Source organism: Zosterops lateralis, assembly GCF_965231275.1.
Source record: "Zosterops lateralis genome assembly, chromosome: 1".
Lineage (NCBI taxonomy): Eukaryota > Metazoa > Chordata > Aves > Passeriformes > Zosteropidae > Zosterops > Zosterops lateralis.
In genome coordinates, this window is record NC_139762.1 from 41730436 (window position 1) to 41757379 (window position 26944).

The 26944-nt window shown below is 38.9% G+C and overlaps 1 protein-coding gene across 6 annotated transcripts in view; it reads left to right on the forward strand.

Moving 5' to 3' along the window:
- Positions 1–26944, forward strand: part of RBMS3 (RNA binding motif single stranded interacting protein 3) — a gene marked incomplete at its 3' end in the record, with an annotated part of 441712 nt that overhangs the window by 39352 nt on the left and 375416 nt on the right. The window contains exon 1 of one of the 6 annotated variants that reach the window (XM_083873888.1): positions 7413–7476. The exons of the other annotated variants lie outside the window; for them this stretch is intronic. Of the gene's footprint in view, positions 1–7412; positions 7477–26944 lie in introns of those variants that run through there. 6 annotated transcript variants of the gene reach the window in all.

Below are 26944 nucleotides of genomic sequence, written 5' to 3' on the forward strand. Positions count from 1 at the left end.
TGACAAAACTGCACCATTTGTCATTCAGTCGTTTAGGAGCAACCCAGCAAATACAAAGCTGCATAACTATAAATCAAAAATGAATGCTTGCTACCGCCTTTAAAAAAAAGTTACTGACATATCAGAGAGATGCCAAATGAGCCTTATTGATGTTTCATTCTAATTAAATACAAGGTAAATGTTCAGTAATTGCACCTTTCATAAAAATGTGAATGTGTGATTTGCAAGCTTCCCAGCACTGCCCTTTAAAAATCATCAGAAAATATTATGGCCTGGTGACATTAAGTCACTATAGCTTAGCAATGCATTGGTAACTTAATAAGCTGTTGGCATTTGTTTTGGAGAAATCGTCCTTCATAGGCAAAGTTGTCAGACTGCTTGGCTATACAATCTTTCTTCATGTGAAATAACATAATAAGGTTCTTGGTATTGAATTGAATGCTTTACCATAACCTGTGCTTGGGATCTCTGTGCATGGACTGAAATTGCTTGGTGGCAGCAGGATCATTTGGTGACAAACGTGATGATTTCATTACATCCATCTATCTCATTTGCATGGTTGAGCACCATCACTGCTCCTGTGTTCTTAGGTCTGAGCAGCTCCATGTTACAGAATGGAACCTTCATCCTCGTTATTTTTGTGTTGTTGGAATTAATAAATGTTGGACTTCTCTATCAGTACTGCAGGTGAGTTTATGCCTCTGTTGAAAGCCTGGCACATGTCATTCTGTGAAAGAAGATAGGGAAAATTTACATTTCTGCCTGCTTTAAATTAGGATCTGTATTAACGATTTAGGCTATTGTGTTATGAGAACATTGATTTCATCTTTTCCAATGATTCCTTTTAATGAAATTGTTCAAGGCTCAGTTCACCACAGAGGAGAGGCTGCTCTCTGCATTATTGGAGCCAAGTTTAGGTCACAGATCTTGGCTCTTCTATCATGAGAATCGTTCAATAGAAAACAGGGACAGGCCAGAGAACAATTTTCAGCTAATTCCATGATTGCTTTGAAAGCAGTGGTGAAAAGCACAGGAGTTAATGAGTCTCTCCATTACTTACCCATTCCAACTAACTCAGAAAGCCAAATAGAAAAGACCCCTGGTTTTCAACTGAAACTATTTTCTTTTAACTGTCCCCAAAATAGGCCTGTTTCAGCTGAGAAGGAGCCTCTCTCTAGTAAAAGATCAAATGTTTGAATGGCCGATTCTGGTTCTTTCTGTTCTCCTGTCTGTCAGTGGCCTTGGAAAAGTCACTTCATCTTTATTTCTGTCTTCACATTTGAAAAGATAATATTTTCCTACTTCATGAGGATTGTGACTTTGCAGTGTTTGAGCTGCTTGAGAAAGCACAAGTGCAATTAACTACAAAGTATCCCTGAGTACAATTAAAATGCAGTGTTTCCTTTTTCTTACTGTGTACTTGCTATATGTTTAAAAATATCAACAAGCTCCCCTAAAATGAACCAAAAAAGGCCTGTCCAGAAATCCTCTGTTTCTTTATATAATGGGTCTGGCATAGTGTCCTTTAAAACAAAGGGTAGGCAGTAAGAGAAGAGTATACAAGCTCAGGAATTATATTGATGAACCAGCATCTAAATTCTCGAAGGAAATAATTTTCATCACATTATGCATATGTGGGCATTGGATTAGAAATGTGTTTCTGCATAAAATATAATTATATATGTAACTTATACAAAAATATATTTTAAATTAAATATAATTAGTATTCATAACAACTATAATAATATGTAATCATGTGTGCCTGAGTACTAATATATAGGTAAGATTTAGTAGGTAGACTAATAATTGGGCTGGTACAATAATATATTTGATATTCAGGATGCCCTTGAGTGGCAGTTCCCACTTCAAAGGTGTTTTCATAGGTTCCTGCCCTGAAGTATCTTTAAAGTGGCAAACTCTGAAAGCCTTACTTCTAGGGCATTCTTTTTGCATTCCCTAGATAGCACTGATAGAAAGCTAACTTCCTTGTTTTCATGTAAACAAGGAAAGCTGCAATTCAGAATGTTTTGTCTGGCACAGAAGAGACAAATGACAGCAATAATACCTATCTCTTATATAGCACACCTCAGACCATTTGGTCTATCTGAGAGTCAGGTGCCATCAGGGAATACCAATTCCTGGTGTGTAATCTGTGGCCTGAGTCCTGAAAGCTCCCTAGATCCTGGAGTACTGCTACATAGTGTCCAGGGTTGGAAACGAGGGCACCCCAATTTAGGACTTTCATAAAATGGAAAAGACAAGAGAATAATCCAGGATTACAGGTTTTGAGAAATGTGCTTTCAGCAGATGCAATGCATTTTGGAATGCACCCGAGTTGTGATGATGCTACAGATGTGAGTTTCTGCACAGCACAGTGGGACTGTTATCCAGACTTACATTTCCAGCCTCAGCACTGTCAGGAAAAGGGGGACCAGAAGCTGCTTCAGCTCTTCAGGTCATGGCACAGGAGCTCAGGGGCTCATCCAGTGGTCCTGTCTTCCCTTCTCTGAGTGTTTTTGCAGTAGCTTAGTGCTTCCTTGTGATTTTTCTGTCTCTTGATCTATTCTGATGAAAAAAGGGTCTCTCAAAAAATTCCTCTGGGAAGTACACCGAAATGTTGGGAAAGCCCCCAAAAGAAGTGTGCTTCACTTTCAGGAATATGCAACGTTTACAGTTGAGTAGAAATGACTGGAGGAAAAAAATGCCAGGAAGGAGGGAGAGAACTTCTGGACTTGATTTTGTATTATAACTGCAGCATCACTGATGTGAATGTGATTTCGAGTCTGTCTGGTCTTCGTAAGTGATGTATGACTTCTGCTGAAGCTGCTCTGCATTTTTTCTCCTGATGCTTCCAGACTCTGACTTGCAAAGAGGTCAGCTCTGCAAGGAGAAGCTGACATGATGAGATGCAGTTCTTGAAAATCCTTTTTAGTGACAGGAGGTAGGGAAAAAAAAAAACAAAACAAACCTTTAGTCAGGGTCAAGGTAAAACACCAGGACTGCAGTATACGGGGGTTCAAGATTACTGAGTGCCTCTTAGAAATAAGTTAAACTCAGTGTTGCAGAGAAAAAAAGCTTTGATGATCTGGATCACCATTTACCTTTCTACCTTAAACTTGGCTTGTTGAAATAGGGCAAAAAGAGCACATAAACACTGTGGATGATCATACAGAGCCTGGTTATGTAGTCTGGCTTTTGAGTCAGCCTAAAATGTTAGTGAATGAGCCAGGTAAATATGAAGAATAAGTATTTTGGGGATTTTGCAGGCAAGTCTTCAGTTCTTGATGCTTAAAGACGAGTTGAATGCCATATACTTGTTTTAATCGGACCTGCTGAACTGTAAGAAGTGTTTTACTGCTCTTCAGTTTTTAGAGGAAGTTACTCTAGGTAATAGTAGTTTTCTTTATAACAAAGAGTGTCAACCAACACTACACACACATCAAAATATTCTCAATATAACAGTGGACATAGAATAGAGATAACAATAAAAGTCTGTGAGTGTCTGCATAGGAATTTCTGTATTAAATACATAAGGAACAGTTTGCTTAAGATTGCTGAAAATTGAAAGATACAACCACAGGATTTATACTTACCCTCCCTGTTGGTAATTTAATAGTGGTAACGAGACTTACTCCTACCAGTGTATACCATAAATAAATTGAATAACCTAGATATGTACTGCAGAGATTGCTGCATTTGTGTATGTGTACATATATACATATATAAAATTTTTAGTTTGTGACTTGTATGGCATAAATCCAAAAGTTTCATAATGCTAAATTTTCTGAGAAGAAAAAATAATTAAGGATGAAGTAACTGGAAATTGGGAGGGGAGGAGAACCCCAAACAGTGGAATTTAAGGAGCAAGCAAACTCTGCTTGATAATTGGGAAGTAATCTGTCTCAGTAAAACTTTGCACCATGGAAATCAAGATGCCTTGTTAAAAACCAGAAACTGTAACTCGTCCAATTAAACTCTTACCTGTACCCAGATGTTTGGATATGATGGGGAGCATGAAGTGCAGGAGTCTACAGTGTGAACTGCACATGTGCAGGCTCAGGACAGGACAAGCATCGCTGGGCAGAAACCAAATTCAGATACTTTTTTTTTTGAGTGAACTGGACTGTTGGACTGTTTTTTAGAATTTGATTTCTCAGGTCCAATTTTTAGCTAAAAGCTACTTCAAGGTGGTAGTATGAGGCTGCTTGGGTTTTGCACATGTTGTTTTTGTTTCTGTTTTTTTTTGTTGTTGTTGTTGGGGTTTTCTAAAAATTATTATTTATTATTTATTTAAATACTTATTTATTTATTTTATATTTTCATGAAGATTGTGGCATGCAGAGAGACTCAGAGAAATCTTTTTGAGGTGAAATGCATTTCTAATAAAATTTACTCTCTTGTAATTTCTTTGCCTGGAAATATGGATGTTTGAATTTGTCGTCTGTATCTGGTACTGCTTGAATTGGAAGGGAAACACCTTCATTTAAGTATGTAGATCTTTGTTATCACACATTGCCTTGATGAGACCCAAATTTTAAGTAGGGTTTGTATTTGTTTTCTTTTTTTTTATCTATTATTACAGCCTTGTAAAATAACCAAATATTTCATTTTTCTTTCAGTGGGCAAATATTTAGTTGTTCCTAAGAGCATGAAGAGGTAATATATGGGGGAGTGAAATGATATCAACATGGTCTACATCATCGTCAAAGACAAACTTTTTTTTTGTTCAATTCCTGGTTTATTTAAACTACCTTGAATAAACTGTCTAATGATACATACATTTAGTTCCCTTTTTCAATCTCTTATTTATTGGCTTTCATTTGCTAGCCTGTGATATGTTCTTAGCAGCCCTGCTTGCTTACTGTATTTTTTTTTTTTGATGTTCTTCCGTAAGCTCTAAAAATCATATAGTTCATCCAAAACAGTAATTATGAAAGAAAAGTCTGTGATCGGCATTATTTGAACATGAAATGTTAAAATTAGAAACGGCATGGAAGTCTTCTGATTCATCATAGCAGGTAGTTTTTTTCCCCCCTGTTGTTGAGAGGGGAGAAGTGCCCAGCCTGGCTAATTCCAGCATTTGCATGTGAAGGACATCTTAGAGAAGAAAGCAATCCTGGCATTTACTGTAGTGGAAAAGAAGGAGGTAATAGAGGCTAGTGAAACCTTGATATGTCAAATTGAAGTAGAAGAGATCTGTAAGTTGTTGCTGTAATTCATCTTTCATAAAAGAAAGATGCAATGGAAGTTCATGGTGGGAAAAGTGGTTTGATGGCGTAAAAAGCAAGAGTTGTTTTCTTTGAGGGGGATCATCAGTTGAGCAAAACAGATTTACTCAGAGCTGCCTGATTAAACCAGGACAGGACCTGTCCTTTGATCTTGTATTTCTGATATTAAGGTAAAATTATTTTCCATCACTGAAAAAACCCCAAAAGAGAAATCTAGCTGCATTATGGGGAAAGTGAAAAGACTTGAATATTTTGCTGGCAAATATTTTAGCAATGTTTGTAATCTATATTTAGATTCTTGAGTCATATTTCTTAAATAATTGCTAGGCACAATTTTGGTCGACAAGAATTTATTAAAGATATTATGAAATTGGAGTAGGGATGAATTCCATATGCATCAAGTTGCCAAAATAATGCTTAGACTATTTTACAGTATGCATTTAAATGAAAGTTTACTTCAAAAACCTTGCCATAAAGCACAACATACCATCCTTCATAAAATGTTTGTTTGATAATAAGCTTTTAAGAATGCATCTTATAAATCTGTTGGATTGCACCAGTAATGTTTATGTAGAAAATATGTTCCAATACAGCTTAGACTTTTAGGAGATAGAATTTGTCTGCATGTTACTTTACCCAGGTAATGTTTTGCCTTCATTATCAGCTGGCTGATGATGCTGGTGTTCTCAAACTGCTAAATAGATTCAGTGCATTATAAAATGCCTTCCTGTGGGATATTTAAAATACTTAGATCCAGCCTTGATAATTGTTTCCATTGTTTGCTCTATTAGTGAAAATAGTTATTGCAAATCTGTGTAAAAGTTGTAGAAATCCCTAGAATTTGACCTTATGTATAATTGTTTTCCCCTTTTTAGTTGCCCAATGCCACGCAGGCACTGTCTTTTATTTTATATATCAACATTGTCAAGCATCAAATATACCTATTTATGTAAGTCATCAGAAATTTGGTGACAAATATGGGGTTTACAAACCCCAAATGCCTGGTATTTTCACAAGAGAACTGCTTTCTTAGTGTCAGGCTGTCCTTTCTTGCGTGTGTTATTTTCAGTCCTGAAGCAGCTGTAATACATACAGGGCAACACAATGTACAACAGCAACTGGGAGCTGTTTTTGAAGCTCGAGATGGGGCTTCTCGTGTAACTGCAAATGCTGTGCTCGGCATGGAGGACTTTTCCTTGCCTTGAGACCCTCCAAGCTCACCTGTTCCCTGGCAGCAGAGGCAGGCCGGGGCACACCAGCACCTTGATCTGTCAGCAGTGCTATCACATTGTTCCAGTTGTTACTGATAGCCGAACAGCAGGAATTACACTGAGGAATGCTGTGCCAGGGGAGGATATTGTATACTGAGGCTAGAATATTTGGGAAGCAGCAATTTTGTAACACAACTTTCTTGTGATCCGGCATAAAGCCTAAGCAATAGTGCTATAGCCCTAATTTAGGTCTTCCTGTAAGATGGATATGTATTTTTTTATTTCCACATAGCTAATTCATGATGATTCTACTTGCTTTCCTTTTCTTTTTTTTCTGGCACCTGCCATGCACCAACAGTTCTGTGGAGCAGCAGTTCTGCATTCTGCACCTCTTCCACTGCCCATGCAGTTTTTGTAAACTTGGCTCTTATTACTGCCCATCCCCCTCTCCATATTCAAATGTGTCAGCCTTTTTAGCCTCTCATGGTAAGGGGCAGGCTGCTTGGCCAAAGTTTAGGCAAAAAAGCCTGGCTTAAGGCTGTTTTGTTTAAAAATGGCTGTGTAAAATTAGGCATCCCAAGCTCTGGTCCTAAGGGACTCAAATAAGTGGCCTGTTTTTCAAACTGCTAACACTCCATTAGTTCCCCTGCAATGATTAGAAACTGCTGAATCTTCAGCAATTTTGAAAATTAGGCCAAGGATTTAGTTGCCCGAGGGTGGTATTTTCCAAAGAGTGTGGGTTAGGCCAACACAAAGTGCTTATAAGCACCTTGCTTCAGTGGCAGCTTTAAGCGTGCGACTTTACAAAAGCTAATACTTTTCTTAAAAGGATAGTTATTCAGCCTCCTAGAGGGGCAGATGGGACTTAGGGAAGCTGTAGCTAGGAAAGAAAATGCGAGGTATGCATACTTTCAGGTGCTGTGCTCCTAGAAATGTTAGCTTTTGAGAAATATTCTGAGAAGACGTGGAGAGTGGCCACTCTGTGAGTTTAATAACATGTTTTTGATCTGTAAATGCTACTGTGCCGTGGTTAAAAGGTAACTATATTTTTCTTGTCCAGTAATCACTACTGGTTTAACGGCAGTGTATTTCCTTTCAGAACTGTGTGGTTATAGCAGAAATGAGCTATTGACTGGAATCTTATCATTTATCTAGACTTCTTTTGGTGATTTGAAATGTGCCTGAGAGGTAATAGGTGGCAATTTGCATTCTTTTGTTCTGTGAATTTTACCTGACAGTCCTGTCTACAGGCTCTTTTGTAAGGTTTAAAGGAACACCAGGGAGGGGAGGAAAAAAGCTGAGCAAAATCCCGACCTTGCCAGTACATATTTTTGTTGCATTACAATCCTGCCAATTTAGGAAGGCTTCACTGAACCAAATGCAGAAACAGGAAGGATCACAGCTCATCACAAAGCAAAAAGGAATGGATTATTATCTTCCTGCTCTGCTACACTTCCATTTAAACCGATTTTCCCCCTGTTACTTTTATGAGAATTCGAATGAAGGACAAAAATTCCTGTGTTCCTGAGACAAGACTTCTAGGAGGTTGAGTTTTTTTCTGTGTACATAGGAAAATTCGAAGTGTGTTCTTTAAATTATTTAAAGTGATTGTCTGTATGAAGACCTGCCTATAATGGAATATCCTAACATGTAGTTTAGCAATTTAAAAGAGTATTGGGTGAAAAAGCGTATGGCAACAGGATCTCATTAACGAAACAGATTTGATTTGAAGCCCTGATGCAGCTGTTGACAGCATAATTAAAATGATTAATTCGGAGTAGAAAAGGTACTTTGAATTAATTTGAAAAAATGGTTATGATCTTGACCATACATCTGACCAGTGTTAGGCAGGTACATAGAAATGCTTAAAGGGAAAACAAAAAAAAACAACACTTGAAGTGTTTTAGCTGAAGGAGTGAAGGCTTTGTCTCAAATCCCTCTTTTTTCAGACATCAAATATTCCCGAATGAAAAAATGAAGGTAAAAAAGTGAAACAAAACCTGACCTAAACACATGAATAAAAGCAGTTACAAATAATTTCTTTAATAAATATCTCGGGATTTCTGCATGTGCTATTTTGTCAGAGAGAATCGTATTTAACATCATAATTAAGAGTATAAATATTCCTAATGACTAATTCCATCTATTTCCTCATCTGAAATACCCTTGACTACATATCGTTTGCATAGATATATATAATTTTACTTTATATACATATATATTCGTGTAGGTACACCTATATATTTTTAAAAGCACACTGTTTCTTTCCCTCTTTCTGTCTTGATCATGGTGGGAATTTCAGTTAATGCCTGGGGCAAAGTGCCCTGCAAGGATGTTTGGAATTCCTTTGCTCCCCATAAAGGAGATCTTTGGAATCTGTAAGAGGGTTTGAAAATACATGGTTGTTCTATAACAATTGGCTTAACTTCTGCAAGTTTCTTTAGTTTTCTTGATATAATAAATAAATATGTTTGATATGCTTCAGTTATATCCTAAAAGAAGAGCTAGCCTGTCTTTTCTAGTTTTTAAACAGGCTGAACTAGAATGTTCTCTGCTTAATGTCAGCTATGGTATGTGCTGTATTTTCATGGATGTTGTAATATATGTGCATTTAAGCTTTTGTATGTAAGCTTTCCTTTTGATTGGAAATCTTATATCTCAGCATTTAATTACTCAAATCTTTAACATGGGTAATATGAATTGTTCCCCCGACCTGGGGTTTGCAGTTTGTGATATTAACTTGTTCAAGCATCTCTTTTCTTACTACTTCAGTCAGTGTAGATGGGACTACAGGGCTGTGAGGTGCAGAGAGAACATGAAAACTGGGCAGAAGTTTTAGCTAGACAAAGTATTCAATTCCATAGTCTCTTACTGTTTGTTTATTAAAAGTGCATGTATGTTAAGAGTAGGTGTTTAATGTTAGAATGAAAGTTTTGTCTGAAATATGGACCTTAAGGACTATTTTGTTTCTCTCCTCTAGGCTTCTACATTCAGAATTGCTTTTCCTTACTTCTTACTATAGTAAAGATGAAACATTTTTATTGTAGGGGAACCAAATGGTTTGCTTTGTAAACACAAAGCCACACACACACTCTTCCTGCGAAAGTACTTTTGTTACTGTCGCTCACCCCATCCGCCTGGGCATCAAGACAGGTCTGGATCATCTATGTGACATCCTTTTCTTTTTAAGCAGGCAAAGGAGTTGCCAAAGTGAGTGTGCGATGCTGTGGTGCATGCTCCCAGTTTTCCTAGTTCTTCTGCCTGAAATTGTGGCCTGATTTACCACACATGCAAGCAGTTTTCTCTGCTAAAGATGCTGCATCCTAATTCTGCACTGTGATACTGCCTAAGTGATGGTAACACATGCGTTTTCTGAAAGGCTAAATGCCTGCTTGAGACATGTATGTTTATTTTTCTTTACACATTTAGTGAACCCCCCCTCCAAAACCAAAACCCCAACAAAATTTTTAAAAACCAAGAAACAACCGACAACCCCAAACCACCCAGGTTTCTTAAATGGTCTGCTTTTTTTTAATCTTGGACTGACCTTTGGAGTTAAGCCTCTCTGTGGTGTATAAATAAGTGGTGACCAATTACTCTTGGGAAGAAGGAAGTTTGATGAATCACAGGAAATAGTAAATTATGTGGATTCCACATGATTCCCAAGGTTGAAACGACTTTTTTTTTCTTCTTCCCCCCTTGCACAGGGGCCTTAAAATGTCACTAATTTGATGGGATGGTAGGCTCGGGTTACTTCTGGAGGGCACTGTGGGGGGAGTGAGGAAGGAAAGCAGAAGATTTCACAGTTGTTATCACACCGAGTAGGTTAAATTTGCTCTCCTTTGTTTCCTCCCTGGAGGGTGGAGGAAAATAATCGTGGTGTGCTAAAACTGTTCAAAAGCATACCAGCTATTTGGGGACAGCAAGTGATGAAAGTAGGGCTTTTAAAGAGAAAAAAAAAAAATAAATGTGTGCGAGGCATGGCTGTGGTGCCGATAACCTATTAAGTTTAACTCTGCTGGTCTCCCATGATTTAAAGTTTCAACATATCCATGAAGTGGTAGTAATATAAATAGTTAGGGTGGGGAAGGCTGCAAGTACTAATAGCAAATAGATTCCAGGATGTGAGAGCAAATGGGGAAACAGAGCTTTTCCTGGTCTACTCTGTCTCTGTCTCTTCGCTGCAATTCTCTTGGCTTCCTTGTCAATTAAACTAATTGGTGCTGAAGATATTTCCCTAAAGGAGATCTCATACTAGGGCTTTTCAGGCAAAATCATTTGCAAGACTTTTAATCTAGTCAGGATATATTAACAGTATGCAGGGGTTTTTTTGTGTGAAGGGAATGCTTTGAAATTATTACATTGTTCATAATCCCATATAGCTAGACAAAACACTCAGTACTTACTGTCTCCAGAAAATGAAACTTAATTTATACAGTGTAGCAACATAGTATGTTTTGGAGCCAAATATAGTTTGAGTCACAAGAATTTTTACTATTTGATTTAGTCTTTTTCATAACAAAAGTAACTTTTCAATGCAAAAGGAAGATTTCCCTTCCCATCTCTTTTTCAGTTTGCTGTCTTCACATTTACATTAGGAGGTCCAAGACCTGTATTTTACTTGAATCTCTAATATCTGCATTGTGCCACTAAATGTTTTCATTCTCTCTACAATTCTCTCCTTCATTCACTCTACAATAGAATTTATTTGTAGCGTGCGTTAATAAAATGTGGTGGAGAGAGCATGCAAGAATGGTACTGAGAAGTGGTGTATCTATCTGGAATTTAGCACAACTTTGGGAGGATTAACTACAAATAAAACAACCAAAACTCAAACCTTTAAATTACAAGCAGGTGTTTTTTGAGATGAACTTTTGTGAGGTCTTGATTTGGTCACAGGACTTCATTGTTTGTGTATCCTCAAAGGTATGAGTTGGTATTTTCTAATAAGAGCATTAGTTTGCAAATGATTGTGCTTGCCAGAGTTAAACTCTGCTCTGAAAGGCCCCTGTGCCTACGAGAGTGCCTCACTGTGATCAGAAAGCTATAGGATGAATACTATTTCTTAGTTTTTGAGTCGTTCTTGTTATCAGTGTGTGTGCCTTAGTCCCAAGGATGTGTGTGATGCTTTGTAAAGCAGCGAGATGGAGTCCCTATTCCATGGAGCGTAGGGTGGCTGTGCTCATGCTAAGCTGTCCTGCTTTTGCTGTCAGGTTTACCCATGTGAAGAGCTCCAGTAAAGGCTTTTAGCATCGACCACATGGTTGGAACCTGGGTAAGTGGTCTGTAGTCACTGCATGATTGGTGTTGTGAGAGTGTTGTAGCTTTCCACAGGGTAAATGCTGGGGACAAGTGTGGTGCTTAGAGTAGCCTTAAAACTTCTTAAAAAGTTCAAGCACCTTTACATCTTCTGCAGGTCAGCTGCAAGGTTTTCAGGCTGCCACAACTCTGGGATGTGGCAGAAAGGAACTGATGTGGAGATCAGTGTCTTGGACTAAAATGTGAAAAACATCATGGCTGTAACTTGATCTCAGCACCTTGATTTCAGACTGTTTAGATGTGGCTCTTGGGGGAAGACTGCAATTCTCACCTGGATGACTTCCCAAGAGCACTGAAGTGGTGACCTGACAAAACATTACTTTTGTTTTCAGATGTGGTACTTAGGTTCCTCCTGGTTGGGGCACACTGAAACTGCTCTGTCCTGGGCACTCATCCATTGCATGTTACCTTCCAGAAACTTGAGCAGTTGAATTCTGAGAAGTAAGAGAGATGTAGGATTGCCGCAATTATCCACTGGCTTTTCAGCAGCTCATTTGTGCTTGAGTGCTATCATTTTTTTGGGGACATCGGTCTCAAGCCATGTAGGAAGTGACCCAAAAGGGAGCATGAGGACCCGAACAGGGTGGGAGATACATTACTTGTGGAGCTGGATGTATACAGAGCTTTCAAGTCTGACTGGAAAGTTGGCTGAAAATTTGAGTTGTATTGAACCAAATAAATCTAAAATTTTCCATCTTAATTAATGATACTTTGTCCTTTAAGGTAAGAGTGGTTAGATCAAAACACCTCACCTTTTTCTACTTGGAATATCCTGTGTGTTGCTCACTTCTGGGTTTGTTTGGGGTTTTAATATTTAAACAATGTCAGCTTCAAGTGATTTAGTGAAAAAATGTGGAGAAAACCCTTACTATTTTTATAGATTAAATTTTTCAGTTAATATAGGAGCTGAAACCTTCCTTTCACTGAGCTATTATCTGAGTTTGAACCATGGATAGGTTCTGTTCATATTTCAAAACACAAAATAAAATTTGCAGCGTATTTAGTATTGATTTTCTCCTTTTTCCCTGATCCAGCTGAAAGTGTTATGTGCTTATTTTTATTTGGACTTGCAGGTACATGATTAGCTTTCTACAAACTGTGACTCAGTCCAAGGTCAGTTCAGTTTTCAGGCTTGCTGGGGCTCTCCGTAAACATTTAAACCAATTTTCACTGTGAATGACCACTTGGAGAGATTTGCAGGCAAAGCTGGGCAGGAGGTCACAGAATACCTCTTCTTCCAGACTTATTTACCACTCAGGTACCTACCAACTTCAACAAGACTCTATGTAAATATTTCTGAGGTGTATGGTTAGTTTTCAGGTGAGGGAGAGGAAGAGTGTCCAGTGTAGTCACTAATGCATTTTTTTGGGATAATACCTTGCAAAGAACACAATCACAGTGCATTTTCCTGCTGCTTTCTAAGTTGATGTGGGCCCTGGTTTCTGGATTTCCCATACCCAAAACATGTTGTTTCCCTTCTCTTAGATTGGTTCAGTTTTGTAGAATTAAATATAAATTCATTCAGGAAGGGCTGGCTCTCTCGCTGCGTGGATCAGGCACTTACTATGGCACACACATCTGAACAACTTCTTTTGAATCCTTCCAATATGTTTGAGGTGTCTGGAAAACAGCTTTTTTTCTAGGGTGGAGTGTCTAGTTGGTGACTGATAGGGAAAGGATCTGGTGGAGGAAAGGCATGAATGATATTTTCATACGAAACCCCCCCAAAGTACAGCTGTGTGCTAGGAATGCCTCATTACTTCAAATGTGAATAGAAGAAATATCTGTAAAATGGTGAGAGAAGAGAGAAGAGCTGGAGACAGAGAGGCTGACAGCTGAGCACAGATGCCTCCAAACTACTGCCCTGTGATGGGTCAGTGACCGAGGTGCAGAGCTGGCAGTGCATGCAGAGAGCTCTGAAGTGGGCTGGGCTTCAGTTTTTAATGCTGTTGGGTCCAAGCAGCTCTCAAATGCTCTCCATGCAGTGATCATCTGCTCCTTGTGAAGACCAGTTTTGCTGGCCATGGACAAGCACCCATTGGTGTTATTAATGAACTTTCAGGCCAGGCAACATAGTTTTACTGAAGAGTGTTCTTAATGGTCTGGGATTTTTGAAATGCAAGATTTTTGCCCTCTAAAGAAACAGGAACAATTGTAACAAGGGAAGGGCATGTATATATAAGTAAGAAACTTTTCTTTTTGTTCCCCTGAAAAGCACTAGCTGAAAGTACTTTCCTCTGTTTCCTCATCTCTAGAGGCAGTTGTTTCATGAAATTTGAGGTTTCAGAAACCTCCCAGTAGAATGAGAGTTGGCAAGAAAATCCCTTTTATTGTATCATCTTTTTGTAATGGGAAAAAGTGTGGTTGCCAGCAGACAATTTCTTGGTGTCATTTATTCTAATCAAAATGTTCTATCATTGGGCTGCTTTCACAAGTAGTCTCATTTGGCTCTCTTTCTCCTCTTGGAGTAATGACAGCATCCTTTCATTCCCAAATGACACCCAGAAGTCCCCTGCTATTGAGAGTCAGACAGCAGTGTGATGCCTGTGACTTTCACACAATCTGATAAGTATTCATAACTCTCAGGTTGTTTCTGCTTAGCTGGCACGTATGAAAAGTGGCCACTTACAGCAGTGAACTGACAAAATGTCTTTGTAACTAGAATCTCACAGTCAGTTTCTGGTGGTGGGGGGAGGAAATAGTGAATGTTCTTGTCAAATGGTTTAACACGATCTCTACTTCTGGGCATGCCTCGTAAAACAGAAGTCATGCGGTGAAGGGGAAGAGAGCACTTTTGATGTATGTATTATCTACTCTTCTGCCATGGGGTGAGAGAGGCTTGAGCCAGCCTGTCTGTTTATCCGGCTAAAAAGCAAATCAAGGTTACCCATAATTAGAGATGGTTGAGGAAGAGGGTGTTCAGGTCTGAGTCGGGCTTACAGGCAGGCTGCAGTTTGTGTTTGAGGCTGAATGATCTTGTCTGGCTTCAAGGGCACTGACACTGAAGATAGGCAGTTTTCAGGAGGATCTTGGCCTCAAACAGCAGAAACACACCATGTGGTGTTTATAATTTCCTTATGAGGAGAAGAGAAATTTTTGACCTAGAGTTAGGCTGTGGTAGAAAGTCTAGGGAATTTCATGCTCTTGCTGTCCCTGTGAAACTTGTTTTTAATATTCAGTGCTGTGAATTCCAAGAAGGTAATGAAGTGCCCTTTATGAAAAGGAGCAGAGAGCTGTGGAACCAACCCTGATGTTTTGTTACCTGTGGGAAGATCTTGTGGGGAAAAAAAAAAGGTGGCTTAATTGGAACTCTGTTTTGTGCCACTGGCTCTCTTCATTCTCTGCTACTGGAAGATTTATGGGAAGTGTGGGAATGTTTCTTCTCAGTTCTTGCATCCCAAAAGAACTAAGATTTCATCAGTAAGGGAAGCAGATATAATGATCTTTTCTTTTATACATGTGTGTATCAGATCTCTACTAGATTTCTGAAAATCCAATGCTGGGATCATTAGTTATGTTTATGAGCTACCAACATCATAGTAATAGGACAGCATATTTGTCATGAACGTGCTGTTTAGGTCTCGAGAGAAAAGGAGAAGAACATGAAGACTTCCTGCCTCTCCCTCCCTCCCTTCCCTGCCCCCCTGCTGCAGTTATTTGAATGATTACGTCTTCACATCTAAATATGTGAGCATGGTCTTGGAATGCTAAAAGTGGATTCTTTTCAGGTTTATAGATTAATCTAACAAAGAGGGGTTAACAGTCAAATAGATTTGATGGTATCTATCTAATTGCCTTTTTACATAATTTATACTTTGCCAGCTATAAAAAGATGCTTTGGAAATGATTCGGAAAGTCCTTCAGGAATAGTCCCAATCTCTGCAGCCTTATTAAATGCATACAGGCATGTCTCCCAGTGAGAATCTCAAGCTGTGAAAGTCATTAGAATAATAAATTAAACTGCTATGTATACAGGCATTTTAAACTTCAGGTGAAAATTCCTTATATACCATGTTCTAATTTTCAACTCGAGGGCTAGAGAAACAGGACTTTGGAAAGGATTGGTGATCTTCTGCAATATTTTACATGCATAACAAGTCACTGGGCTGTACTGGCTCCTGAAACATGCTGCAGAACTTGAGATGTTAATGCTTTGAAAGGTTCTTTTCCTTTCTCGACTTCTAGGGCTGCTAAAATTTAATTAAGCTTTTTTTAGACTGTTTAATGGTGGAAACAACACTGCTAATAATAGAGTGCATGTTGCTATTTTGTATCGGTTCTTGTCAACACTTCTTATTAATATTTTAGTCAATATTATAGTGTAAAAATGGACTCATTTGAATACACTGTGTAATCAGGATGACAAATGAACTTCATCAGGTTTTGCAAATGGAGCAACAAGGCTTAGAATAATGACTCTAAGAATCCAAAAGTCAGGGAGCCATTGGAAACAATTGTTTCATGGAAAAGTCTGTAAGAGTAGTGCCTGTACAAATCTGCAGAGTCAACTCTAAGAAAGGTTAACATTGTCTTTCAGTATCAGTTTTTTGTTTCCCAAAACCATCTTGCTTGCATTAAATTGCTTTGTTTGATGAGTGAGTTTGCTTGGATGTTTCAAGGTACTCATCAGCCAGTTAGTGAAGTGGGCCAGAACCAAAGAATGTACTTCATGTTTTGTCAAAAATTGTCTCTTGAACCACTAGAGTTACCTACTTGACCTGGAACATTTTACCTTTAGCTGTTTTGCACCACTTAACGCATGACAGAGTACTCACCCATGCCATGCATGTGAGTAAGGGGGAGGAGCACAGTATGTGGGAAGGAAGATAAATACATGAGGAAAACAGTAGAAGAGTTGGAGACAGATTTACAAGGGGGTTGTAATCTTTATCTTCCAATTAAGAATTTGGTATATACCTTGATTAATTGATGTGGAATGCTCCCTCATAAATTTCACTAAAGTTACTTTGACTTCACTAGAGAGAAAAAAGATACTTGTATTTAGGCAGAACTTGCAATTTCTTCTATTTCCAAAATCCTGAATTTTTTTCAGAGTGGGAGAATTCAATTAATGAAATGGATTGCCGTGAGTTGAAAGCTGCTGCCTAAAACTGGGGAGTGGAAACACCAGAGTGTTTGATTGTGAGGGGTTTTTTTTAAGTGTCTGGAGGTTATGATCATGGAGGATGCTGTATCCTCTAATTAGAATTTTAGTTCTTAGTTGATACCTAAGGCTGTGACTGCCTTATAAAATAGTTCAGTCAGAAAGGCTAAGAAACAAAAATTAGGAAGGGATACATTTTTAACAGGAATTAAGTGTGTCTTATTGTCTTCAACCATAGCCAGGATTATGTTTTCATATTGTTAGTGTAGCCTCTCACTATCCTTGGGTTGGGGAACTTAATTAAGAACATTTTCTTTTCTCTTATAGAAACTGCAGAAACCATAAGAAACAAATGTTTTAAGAGGGGAAAAAAAAATCAAATACTTTTCAAATAATAACATTGAATCCATCTCTTCTGGCTCATGCTGCCACGAAGTAGTCTGTGGCAACAGCTGCTGCTCAAACAGCTAAAAACACTGAAGCATCTATTTCAATACAAATAAAAATAGACCTAAAAATGCTTAGTCTGAACCTAGTTCAGAAACTAATCCAAAATAAGTGTATTCTGGAAATTGGCTGTATTCAACAACTGGTCATTTTTAGCATTTCATCAGGCAATAGTGTGAAAGAAATATCTACTCTAAAAGTACTGAAAAACCTAGTCAATCACAGGCCAGAAATGGATAGAACAAATGGTAACAAATGGTAGTGTTTCCATCTACTTTGGTGGACTCTTAATTCATCATATGGTGACTGTTTGCCCAGATTCCTGGGCTCATTTTGGCCTGGGTGAGCAATAGCAATAATGTTCTTATCCTGCATTTGTTTTCCCTGATGTAGTCCTTTCAGGATTTATAAATGTAGCCTTTTTTCTCATCTTCCTCAAATCCAGATGAAAATCAGCCTCCGTGGCAGTCTGTTTTTCTCCCACAAAGTCCCAGGGAAACATCCCTCTTTTGAGATACCTTCCAAGAGCTATAGAGACCACTTGTACATTACCTGAATTCCAGATATGTACAAATCCAGCTCCTCAGGCTTTTCAAGGTGTAAAGAAAAACTCTTCCTCCTTTTTTTTTTTTTACCCTGTTCCTGTGAAGAGGACATGACATAATTTCTTGAAGGATGTTTATTAAGTCTCCAATTATGAATAAACCGAAATGTTTCTCATAATGGAAGTAGTGCCTGTAATTGTTATGGCAGAAGAGAAACATCATCTCATCTCACATTGCTGCCCTGATTGTATCATGGTGGCCTGACGTAGAGGCAAAGGAAGTATTTTTCCCAGACATGCATTTCTTGAAAGACCTGCTTTCATTATCCTCCTCTGAGCCAGCAGAACTACGTGGATTGCTGGTCCTGAGACTGCCCATCCAGTCTGAAATTCAAACTGGAATGGAAAGTTGTGGAGCCAAGGCTGATGCCTGGCCCAAACCAAGCCCAAGACAGGAGGAAGGTGTCAGAAGCACTGCAGTGGCTTTCAGGGCTGCACTCATATGCTGTGCTAAGTGCCACTCCTCTCTTTGGGTGAAAGTCTTCACTCCCTGCTTGTCAGCTGCTCTGTTTGCAAGAAAGACAGAGAAGCTTTTCCTAAAGCTGTTTAACAGGATGAAATAATGTTTTCTCAAAATGACTGGAACCACTCCTTACACAAGAGAGAACCTGCAGGCAGAGGAAGTGCCCCTGCATTCCTTCTGTTTTTCAACAAGAGGACAGAGACAGGCTTTTGACAGGGAGTAAGCAAAGTTTGATTAATTGACTTATCTATGGGAGATAGAAAGAACTGTAGCAGTCAGCACTCTGCTGGCTTACACCTCCCTAATACAGTTCTTTGCAGAACAGAGCAGTCAAATAATGACCACATTCCGCACCCCCCCTGAACACACACACTTTCTAATGAGTTTTTGCTGAGTTTGTAGTTCTACTGGGGACATGGTTCTGGATTGATAATTGATGCACAGAGCCTAACCTTCCCTGGGACAGATTTGCAAAAAAAAAAAAAAAGTAGTTTATGAGCAGGCTTAGTGTTTTCATCATGCGTTGCATCCCTTCTGAATTGCAGACTCTTTATTGCTACTATTACGGTTGGGAGCTCTTCCCATATTTCTGTCTTTTGCTTGCCTTTAGTGCACAATATGTGAATTTTAGAATCCAAGTTTTACATCTGAGTGGCCTGAAAACTTAACTGCTGTTTTAGTGTGAGACAAACCTAGCTCCTCTTCTCCTGTGATTAACAGATGGTTGCATCCACTATGTCACGTTAAAGGAATAATTAAAAGCTTCATTTACATGCAATATGAAATGTCCAGAAATAACTGCACTGGGCTTTGAGATGTGCTGTAATATGTTCTGTAACTTTGGATTGTTTTGGTTTTCTAAAAATAATAAATGACCCTCCAAATAGTGGTTGGCTGGAGGCATGCAAGAAGCAATCCATAGTATATGGATTTGCTCAATGGCATTTAAAGGACCCTGATTAAAATTCAGCCCAGGCTGGAGTGATGAGAAGACTGTTTACTGAGGGCTGTTTGAAGTCATACATTGCGCTGCAGACAGACCAGAGGGATGCACAGATTGAAACGTTTTACCTTGCCTGTCTGCATCCGGCTGTCAGGAGCCGATGGCACTCTGAGAGAGAGGTATCAACATTCTTGAGAGGTCTGACTGCTGCTGCTTATGAGTCTTAATTTTCATTGTTTTCAAGGCAGCACAAGCTCAGCATCAGAGATCACGGCAATAACAACAACCTTGTTAGCTGGATCTGTGTTTTTTTTGTTGACTACTACAGATGTTCAGATATTTGCTTTTAATGTAGTACGCATTTGAAAGTTTGCACTGTAAAAAAGACATCACTTCTATTCCTTTTTCCCCTTAGCCTCATCCAAGTACATCTTCATGTGACTCTGAAGAAAGATGTATATATTATGTTCTCCTATTTTTCTGTCTCCTGCTCTGACTAGAGTATATAAGTACCATAGGGAAAAAAAAATCCAAAAACCCACCAGGCACTGTGTCTAGCCTCTGTATTGTTTTATACTGTGGGATGTTTAGTTTTGTTTGGGCATTTTTTTAAATTTTATTTTTCTTTTCAAATAGAGGACTTAAAAAAAAAAAACAAAACAAAAAACCAACCCAAAATTATAAAAACTCATAAGAAAAGTTGAACATGCAATTCAAAGGATAGATTATTTAATTTTATTTTTACTTGGCTGCTCTGCTGGTTAACTAGGTTTCAGGGTAATAACTGTAATAATTATAACTTTTCTTACTCTGTTTCTGTATGTGTGCTTTGCCACAAGCTGTGTAACCTTGGGAAGGAGAGATGCAGGTGGTACAAAAGGGTTTTAAAAGAAGTCAATTAAAAAAGTTTGAAGGATAGGGTTTTCCTTCTACAGTGAATCCTAAATAAAAGGAATGTGAACAGGGTACTTTATTCACTCTTACCACATGGAATGTTTCCACTATCTTTAAATTACTCTCTGGAGTACCTATCCACTACTTTCTTTAAATCCATGGAAATATCTACTTGGTATATAAAACGATTAACAGAAATTATGACAGTCAAACTATCATTATTTAATGAATAAAGTAGAATGCAAAGTGCCATGCTCTTCAGGGTAAAAGTATAAAGGAAAAAAAAAAGCCAGATAACAAAGGAAATCTTTTTAAAGGGTGTTGCTAAAGACTTTGCAACACCTTGGCATTGTATTTTATCACTCAGGGTAATTCTGCTGGTCTCTGGTGCTGAGAGCTCTGTGGCTTCTGCTCACTCTTGCTGTGGTGTGAAATGACAGTCTCACTGTTGTGATCAGCTCAGATGCCTCTGCTGGAAATTTTCTGACTTTTCCTTTTTGCAGGCTGTCAGACATTTGGATGTTTTGTCAACATTCAGAGTGTGTTGTCAGGTTCTGGTTTGGCTAATCAGTTTGAGTGTGCTGGGACAGGTCCTGTTTCATTTGGGGTGTTCTCTGTTGTTTCCTGTCTCAGATGGGTGTGTGTGCAGCCAGTAGCTGAGTGTAGGAGCCGGGAAGCTGCACAAGCATGGTCACAGGAATGTGCAATAGGCAGTTAATTAACACATGATAAATCTTTATGTGATACTGATTTCTTCCAGTAGCTCTCAGAATTATGTTGGCACGCTAAGCTCAGTTGTGGAGAAGGGGTAGAAGTTGGTTTCAGAAAAGGTGGGGCTCTGAGAGCTTATTCAACCTGGTTTGTCTGCTGTACTTGAATATAAGCGAATATTTTGAACTAACATAATCTCATCCAAAGTTAATCACCATTCTTGGATCTATGCTATAGAGAAAAATTCATCTGATGTATCAATACTTTCAGCTTCCCTGTTACAGACCAGGGATTTTCAATAGACATCTAGGTGTATGTTGTGAAAAATAGTGATTCAGGAAAGTATGTGGGAAAAGAATAACGCTCAGATAATTATCTAGGAAATTGCTGAAACTAAGTAAAGCTTGGTCCCAGTTTTGAGAGAAGTCATTGGTATTGGTTTAAAACTCTTAATTGCTGCTTGTAAATGGTTATCGGTAGTTATTACCCATTTAGAAGAGTAGGGCTCCTAACATCTGAAATGGAGCAAAAAGTGGCAAGTAATTGAGCCTTGAGGGACTCCCTGTCACTTAGGGAAGCACATTTGATGTTCATATTGCAGTTTATGGGTGTGTGCCTGTAATGAACACACTTATGGTTAATTACTTTTTGTCTAACATTGGCTGAGTTATAATCAAAACTCATCCAGAAGTATAAATGATCACAAAATGCAAGGGAGGAGCTGAAAGGGTTCATGATGCTGCTCAGCTAGTGGTGAGTTTCTGAGTTGCAGTCTTGTTTGTGGTATTCCTTTACTGTGTAGAGCAGAAAGCTCCTAGACAGAGGCTTATTTTTCAGTGACCTACTGGTGCAGCAAAGTTTTGATACATTTAGTCCAAGAAATTGGCACAAATGTGAGCAGAACAGATTTAATGCTTTTTAAAGAAGTTGAAGTATCAGTTTCAAACAATAGCTGAACTAAGTAAAGTAACAAAAGAACTAAGTAAAGTAACAAAAAAAAAATACAGGTATTACGGTATTACCCTGATACTTGGAGGGAAGTAGAAACACAGTGGGGTTTTTTGGTGGTATTTTTTTCCCCTCAAGGAAGCAAAATTTTATGTGAATCTAGTAGTTTCTTAGAAGTCCTGCCTAAAATTTGAAGTACATGCTGATAAAAAAAAAAAAAAAAAAAAAAATCCTGTGTTAGTGGCAAGCTTTAAAATTTTAATAAATTCAGTGGAACATCTGCAAAATGGCAGTGGAGAACTGTTGGACAAACAGTTGAACAAATGTTTTTCCCAATGTAGATTAAGAATTCAAAAAGATCCATGTTATTTATACTTGGGGTAAAGTGGGGAACAGACCAACAAGGAGAGAGATGTGGAAGAAATTAAGGGTAGCTGGCAAACAAGAGCAGAATAAGTAGTCTGGGTGAAAACTAAAGCCCCTTCACATCCCGTGGTAGTAACTGTGCATTTAGCTTTGCATGGGTTGTGTGACCTAATGTACTGAGAAACCATTTCCCAAAATGCTGTTGCAGTCAGTAAGGAGAAGTGTGTCACTTGACAGCTAATTAGGAAGCAGAAAAATCTCCTCCTCCCCCTGACACTCTACTAAGTCCTCAGCTGTACAACAGAAACAGTTATGAATGGTAGAGATTCACGATACCTTTGCATTGCAGTGTTCATGGTAGTGTCAGCTGCCTGATGCTAATAAGATAAACACAGATAGAATGTCTTCAGACCGTCTTACAAAATGGGAATTAGCTTTTCTCTAAGGTCTTTGTTAGTTTTCAGCCAGGTGTGATTTGTAAGGTCGTTGCTAATACCCTGTTGTTGAAACCTTTTAAGAACTCTATGCTTCATTCTTAAAATGTGCTGTCTAAACTTCTTTTTTTTTTTTTTTTTTACACAGAAAGTATAAAACGAAAAGAAATTTAAAAAAAAAAAAACCAAAAAACAACAACTTGAAATGTCAGATTAGCATCTTTGTGTTTGTAATTTTGAGTGCCTCAAGAGTGAAGGCCAGTGAGGATTCGCTCATTCTTCCTTGCCCAATGTGTTTCATAGTCCATATTCCCCACACAGGATTTTTGGTGGAAAATCTTCCTGTTTTTTTTCCCTTGGCTTTCCATCCCCATCTCTTACATGAGAATCAATTGTGATGACTTTCTCTAGGTAGTGACTGCAGCAGTGCCTTTGGACAGGTATCTTTTTGCTGTTGTTGTCATTAATCCTTGCTTAAGGTCATGATGTTGTTTTCATGATCCCAAGAGTGCATGATGGGTGTACAGCAGTGCATAGTTCCCAACAAAGCTCCAGAGGAGGTACTGGCAGGGCAGCTGCTGCTGCCTGTGAGCTGGGACTGCCTTTCCTATCTGTGGACCAGTCTACCCACCAGTGATGACAATGGGAATCAAACAGCACGTAAAATCTGTTTGAAATACAGCTTAACTCTGTTTCACAAGGTAGAAAAAAGATTTTCAGGGACAGTCTGAGTAGAGGACATGTACAAGTATGCTGGTTGCATTCCCCTAGAAGGCTGATGGTTAATCATGCATGCAACATCTGGCCTGCTAGGACACAATCTGTGTGTTGGATGCGGGCTGTAATTTCACTTCATAGGGTCTAATGCAACATGACTTACATCTCTGTGTGGGTGCTGCTAAGGTCTAGCTTAGTGTGTGGCTTTCAGTGGTGTTTGGAAATCATGTTTGGCTTGAAGCAAGCAAAAATTTTCATAGCCCTTTGTTAGACCAATGTATGCTAATCCTGGAAAAATTGTCCTGTGCTGGAGCAAGTAATTAATCTGGGCGCAATATAAGAATTCTCTTAGAATGTACACCTTCGGGCACAGGGATACATCATCTTCTGCTCTAGTTTTCATACCTGTATAGATGTTCATTTTTGTCTCTGAGATCTTGTAAACTTTATAGGGATTGTTGAAGTAGTTGTGTGAGGAATGATTTGCTGTTGAAGTTGTGGTTGGTGAGTACACAATCTGTGATGCTAGAGAGCAGCTGGATGAACTGATGGGTACTGTTTGACCTAAATTGTCATCTACACTATGGCTGACCTTTAACAAAGATACATTTAACTTCTTTAAACAAGTTTTGTCTAAGAAATAGAGGAGGTAAATGATAAACCTTTGAATCTTCATCTGTTCTATGTGTGATTTTGAAATGTAAAACCAGATCATCCAAAGCAGGTCCCGTGTGTTTCCAAAGGCAAAGCTGATTTCACAGGGAGAGCTTCTTCAGGTCCTACAGGGTAGCTGTGTGGCAGAAGATTGCTCCTGTGTCTGTGACCTTAGTGCTATGATGGTCATGTAAATTGATCTATTAGAGGAGGATTCCTCTTTCTCTGTGGGCAGATTTTTAAAATCAGTGCAAGTTAGGACTCCAACACACTGTGGTTCAGCATTTCAAATGCGATATAGAGTGTTGGGACAGAGACTAACAGAGGCAGAAATGAGTAACATCTTTTACAAAATGTCATTTGGTCCTTTGCAAAACTGCTGCTTCTAAGTTGTATTGAAAGCATGGGGGCAGAAAAAACCCAGCTCTGCTTACCCTTCAGAACAACCACCAGCTTTTCACAGCAGTAGGATTTACAAAAGTGAATGTTTGTTCAGGCACAGTTTGATCTGGCTCAATCTGAGGCATGGGGCGAAGCCCCCGCCCTTCAGTTATCTTGTCTTGCCCAGAATTATTTACCCACCAGTTGCTGTTTGTTTTTATTGTGGAGAAGCTGTATTCCATTGCAAGTTACAATAGTGTTGGTGCTATGAATGAGGCTCTGGATCCATAATGATCACTGGAAGGAGGATGTGTGAAAGGCTGCTCCTGCCCCAGCCACACTAAGCTCTGAAACAGATACCAAGCATTTCTTGCTGCTCCCAATGGCACTTTGAGTGAGGCTTGTGCTCACACGTGTTTTCAGGAGTCTTCAGCACTATTAGCAAGAAAATAAAAAATTAAAAAAATTCAAAAGAAAAGCAAAAAAGCTGTTTCCTCCTTGTTATGACATGTCTGGCTGTCAAAGCTTGTACTGTTGCAGTGCTGCCCTGCAAGTCAGTGGCAAAGTCACCCGAGCTGTTTGGCAGCTTTGCTAAGAAAATGAGTGTGGTGAGAGTGTTGCAACACTTGCTCAGGTAAGCAGTGCTTCTAATATACCACCAGCCAGAGCAAGCTCAGCAGCCCCAGATACTACACTAAAAAACCCCATTCCTTTCATTCTGTTTTTCAGCTGTAGTGCTGGAGGGTGAGGGAATATAACTCTAGGCAACAGACTATATAATGCACAGTTGCACTTGTTGCTATGTCTAGGAGTGTTAGGAGGCTGATGAGGGGGCAGGATTTGCTTCCCAGGTGAGGCTTCCCAGTTTTGGCCACGAGAGCTGTGCAAGCATTTCTGTGCTGGGTGGCAAGGATGAGGGATGGTGTGTGTGTGTGCCTGTGGAAAGGGAGTGGGTCAGTAAGTGTAAGCACATGGTATGGCTGGCATTGCTGCTCCCTGTGTTTGTAGTAGGATAGAGTTTCTAAAGGATTAAATAACATGCCTGGGCTCCATGGCGTGCAGTTTTTAAACTGTGTTTACAGTTCAGGAGGTACTGTGAGTAGAGACGATTATGTCCTTTAAGTGCTGTTTTTGTTGCAACTTCTGTGATAAAAGGAGGTTCTGGTGAAGACATTTTTTGCTGGCAGATATGTATTCTCAGTGTTGTTGCTGTGCAAACTTTTGGGGGATGGGAGCAACCTACAGAGATACCTCAGCACTTCCCTTTAATAAAGGCACATCATTAAGCCATTTCCTGCACATCTGAGAGGCTGTTGGAAGAACAAGATGGTATTGAAATGAAATTAAAGAACTGCTTGGCTTTTTGGTTTTTTTAGAGTATTATTTAATTTAATCTTTTTGGATTATTATGGTTTCTGGGGAAAAATAATGTAATGAAGACAGCAGAATTACATCGATTCTGTGGTCTGAGTAACTAGAGGGAGAAATTCCAGTCTTCTTTCCTCTCCCCTTCTGAAAATATAAAATATGGGATAGAGTACAAATTGTAAAATTAGCTATTAGTGTGACCGATGCAATCCCTGCAATAAAGGGGGCCTTTTGCTGATGTATGTTCCCTACTATGTGTATGTATATATATTGTATACATTATGTAGGCACAAACATGATCTATAGAATGTATATATTGCATTCATCATAAAGCACCAAAAGACAACATAATGAAAACAAAACAGAGTAGATGGAAACCTCCTTGAGTCCTAGGCTAGTGATAGGTGTTGGGTACTGGACAGCAGCACATGGGCCAGGCAGGTGCTGGGTGGATGTCAGGACCTGTCAGATCTGTACATCTTTCTGTACATCTGTCCTCATAAAAAGCTCTTTAAACGATTAGGACCCAAGCAGCTAATATGGTTTCAATGGTAAAAATGAAACAAATAATTTAGTTTTTTTGGTGATGTTTGGAATTGGAAGATCTTGTTCACCAACACAGAATTTCTGTCGGTAGGTGAAGAGCCCAGAATTCATGGTGGAAAGATGCATAAAAATTATAACTTGGAAAGTGCAGGTGTAGCAATACAGCTCAGAGTATTCAATGGAGTCCTTGCATGACCTTTATTCAGTAAGGAGGTGGTCTTGCAGCACTTTACTGCAATAGCTCTTTGCAGCATATTGCTCAATATCATAATGGCTGCACAAGAGCCAAAACATCATGCTCTTTCTGTCATCTTTAATATTTTTCCAGAGTTGTGAGCCAGCTGCATCTAGCTGACTTTTTTTTTTTTTTTTTTTTTTTTGCAAAGAAGCTGACAATCCCACTGACTTCTGTAACAATGAGTTGTCCTCAGCTCGTTTGTATGTAAAAACTACAGAGCAAAAGCAAGTCATGTCTTTGTAAATCAATACTGAGACATGGATGAAATGATTATTTAGCATCCTAAGGACATGAGAGGGATGTTTTTATTGCTGGTTTTTGAATTGAAAGGTTGAAAATATATTTTTATACGTGAATTTGGACATAGT